The sequence below is a fragment of the Schistocerca gregaria genome, chromosome 3 (assembly GCF_023897955.1).
Source record: "Schistocerca gregaria isolate iqSchGreg1 chromosome 3, iqSchGreg1.2, whole genome shotgun sequence".
In the NCBI taxonomy this organism is placed as follows: Eukaryota; Metazoa; Arthropoda; class Insecta; order Orthoptera; family Acrididae; genus Schistocerca; species Schistocerca gregaria.
The window spans coordinates 2,056,540-2,060,657 of NC_064922.1; the positions used below are offsets into that span (position 1 = coordinate 2,056,540).

Sequence of the window (4,118 nt, forward strand, 5' to 3'; positions counted from 1 at the left end):
CGAGCGCTCTACCATCTGAGCTACGCCCGCCCCCCCAAAGATTAATGGTGCTACAAACAGCCATATAGACGACACAGACCCTTGCACTCCCATTATTCAGCAGACAAACACTACTCTCTATGTATCCGTTAGGGTGTCTTTCAGGTTTCGTGCATTCTGTATCGAATCGTAGATGGCCACAATGAAAGTGGCACGTATAACGTCGAAAATAGAGTTCGGACACCGCTCTGAATAAGTCGAACGTGTTGTCCACCCTCTAGACTTCAATGAGGTTAAGCCGTGATACCTTAGACAGATCTGCACTCGATGACACCCCGATAACAGCCGGTCCCCACACTTACATCTTGCTCTCCTTACGTCAGTTTACATCATATCAGTCTGTGACGCTGGCTTTGCAACATCTTGCGTGCCTTTAGGTTCGCCGCGACTAACACTTACCATGCACTGACCACAAAAAATGGAGGCGCCGCGCCTAGAACCCTGCACCTTTCACATGCGAAGCGAACGTTCTACTAACTGAGCTACGCCCCAGGCACGACCAAACTGCGCTATTCCCCATTCTTTGCGACTCTGATGCGCACGGACACGATTGTTGGTTGGTTTGTAGCGGAGAACGGAGCAGAGTACAATGGCGCGGACACGTTCATATACACAAAAGTTCCAAGTAGTTTCGATGCTCTGGTATCACAAATGCAAATTCCGTCTGTTTTTAACGTCTTAAATTGAAAGAGCCGTCACAAATTGCTCCGCATCCACTCCTTGTCGACAATCATACAGCACCTGAGGTAACAAACACATCTCGAGCCCCATTGTGCACTCCATTATTCATGCCAACTCAGTGCCTCGCTCTTTACTACTGTGTACCAATCTTGTCGTCCAACTGCAAAACACTAGGCCACAACAAGTTTCCGCGTCTCCATTGCACTGCGCATACTACAAAACGCTCCCCAAACTTGGCACTCACCCACGCAGCCGACTTTTCCGACTTTCCACGACGCTCACACTAGTGACAGCATTATTTATAGTTCGACGTCGCGCCAAAGCGAATGAGCACATTTTGCCTACGGCTTAGGCCGCCCTCCTAGTGTGGCTGCTCGGTGTCTGCAGGCAGCGAGGGTCTACTAGCTTCCTGTGTTCGCACCTATGTCACCTGTGCTTGCTTGTCAGAGACAGACTATCGCAAAACATACAAATCACTCCATGAATTGATTGCTACGGCATCTGTTATCAGCAGTCACAACTAGCAACACCAGTAGCAGCCGACTGCACGCAAAGAATAGGAATGTGCAGTGGGATTTACGTGAACTCGGCGCAAGGCAGATCTTTCCGACATAGGCTTGAGAATCTTACGGGAACACTTGTACTGTTTCTAAATAAAGTGTAGGCGTGGGAGGAGGCTGCTTCCCGCGCACTAATAACAGCACGCTTGCCAATTGTGGATGCTAATCATTCGCTTGTATCTTCCTAGACACATCTGCAGGCTGAGAATTATTCCACTTGCATGGCAAGGTGCGCATGTAGGTGTGTTAAAAATTCTGGAGGCACTGGGTATTGATCCCAGTACTTCTCGCATAGTTAGCGAGAGCTCTACCATCTGTGCTACGCCCGCCACCCACGAAGACTAATAGTGCTACATACAGCCATATAGACGACACAGACCCTTGCACTCCCATTATTCAGCAGACAAACACAACTCTCTATGTATCTGTTAGGGTGTATTTCAGGTTTCGTGCATTCTGTATCGAATCGTAGTTGGCCACAATGAAAGTGGCACGTATAACGTTGAAAATAGAGATTGGACACCGCTCTGAGTAAGACGAACGTGTTGTCCACCCTCTAGACTTCAACGAGGTTAAGCCGTGGTACCTAAGACAGATCTGCACTCGATGACACCTCGATAACAGCCGGTTCCCACACTTACATCTTGCTCTCCTTACGTCAGTATACATCATATCAGTCTGTGACGCTGGCTTTGCAACATCTTGGGTGCCTTTAGGTTCGTCGCGACCAACACTTACAATGCACTGACCACAAAAAATTGAGGCGCCGCGGCTTGAACCCTGCACCTTTCACATGCGAAGCGAACGCTCTACCAACTGAGCTACGCCCCAGGCACGACCAAACTGCGCTATTCCCCATTCTTTGCGACTCTGATGCTCACGGACACGATGGTTGGTTGGTTTGTAGCGGTGAAGGGAGCAGAGTACAAAGGCGCGGACACGTTCATATACACAAAAGTTCCAAGTAGTTTCGATGCTCTGGTATTACAAATGCAAATTCCGTCTGTTTTTAACGTCTTAAATTGAAAGAGCCGTCACAAATTGCTCCGTTTTCACTCCTTGTCGACAATCATACAGCACCTGAGGTAACAAACACATCTCGAGCCCCATTGTGCACTCCATTATTCATGCCAACCCAGTGCCTCGCTCTTTACTACTGTGTACTAATCTTGTCGTCCAACTGCAAAACACTGGGCCACAACAAGTTTCCGCGTCTCCATTGCACTGCGCATACTACAAAACGCTCGCCAAACTTGGCACTCACCCACGCAGCCGACTTTTCCGACTTTCCAGGACGCTCACGCAACGCTCACGCTAGTGACAGCATTATTTATAGTTCGACGTCGCGCCAAAGCGAATGAGCACATTTTGCCTACGGCTTAGGCCGCCCTCCTAGTGTGGCTGCTCGGTGTCTGCAGGCAGCGAGGGTCTGCTAGCTTCCTGTGTTCGCACCTATGTCACCTGTGCTTGCTTGTCAGAGACAGACTATCGCAAAACATACAACTCACTCCATGAATTGATTGCTACGGCATCTGTTATAAGCAGTCACAACTAGCGACACCAGTAGCAGCCGACTGCACGCAAAGAATAGGAATGTGCAGTGGGATTTACGTGAACTCGGCGCAAGGCAGATCTTTCCGACATAGGCTTGAGAATCTTACGGGAACACTTGTACTGTTTCTAAATAAAGTGTAGGCGTGGGAGGAGGGTGCTTCCCGCGCACTAATAACAGCACGCTTGCCAATTGTGGATGCTAATCATTCCCTTGTATCTTCCTAGACACATCTGCAGGCTGAGAATTATTCCACTTGCATGACAAGGTGCGCATGTAGGTGTGTTAAAAATTCTGGAGGCATTGATCCCAGCACCTCTCGCATACTAAGCGAGCGCTCTACCATCTGAGCTACGCCCGCCCCCCACGAAGACTAATGGTGCTACATACAGCCATATAGACGACACAGACCCTTGCACTCCCATTATTCAGCAGACAAACACTACTCTCTATGTATCCGTTAGGGTGTATTTCAGGTTTCGTGCATTCTGTATCGAATCGTAGTTGGCCACAATGAAAGTGGCACGTATAACGTTGAAAATAGAGTTCGGACACCGCTCTGAGTAAGACGAACGTGTTGTCCACCCTCTAGACTTCAATGAGGTTAAGCCGTGATACCTAAGACAGATATGCACTCGATGGCACCTCGATAACAGCCGGTCCCCACACTTACATCTTGCTCTCCTTACGTCAGTATACATCATATAAGTCTGTGACGCTGGCTTTGCAACATCTTGCGTGGCCTTATGTTCGCCGCGACCAACACTTACAATGCACTGACCAGAAAAAATTGAGGCGCCGCGGCTTGAACCCTGCACCTTTCACATGCGAAGCGAACGCTCTACCAACTGAGCTACGCGGCTTGAACCCTGCACCTTTCACATGCGAAGCGAACGCTCTACTAACTGAGCTACGCCCCAGGCACGATCAAACTGCGCTATTCCCCATTCTTTGCGACTCTGATGCGCACGGACACGATGATTGGTTGGTTTGTAGCCGTGAAGGGAGCAGAGTACAAAGGCGCGGACACGTTCATGTACACAAAAGTTCCAAGTAGTTTCGATGCTCTGGTATTACAAATGCAAATTCCATCTGTTTTTAACGTCTTAAATTGATAGAGCCGTCACAAATTGCTCCGTTTTCACTCCTTGTCGACAATCATACAGCACCTGAGGTAACAAACACATCTCGAGCCCTATTGTGCACTCCATTATTCATGCCAACTCAGTGCCTCGCTCTTTACTACTGTGTACTAATCTTGTCGTCCAACTGCAAAACACTGGGCC

At 48.9% G+C, this 4,118-nt stretch overlaps 1 non-coding gene across 1 annotated transcript; it reads right to left on the reverse strand.

Annotated features, from left to right (window-relative positions):
- Positions 1-2,038: 2,038 nt before the first annotated feature.
- Positions 2,039-2,111, reverse strand: Trnaa-cgc (transfer RNA alanine (anticodon CGC)). Its single transcript has one exon. It is a non-coding gene; the product is annotated as a tRNA-Ala (tRNA).
- Positions 2,112-4,118: the final 2,007 nt, after the last annotated feature.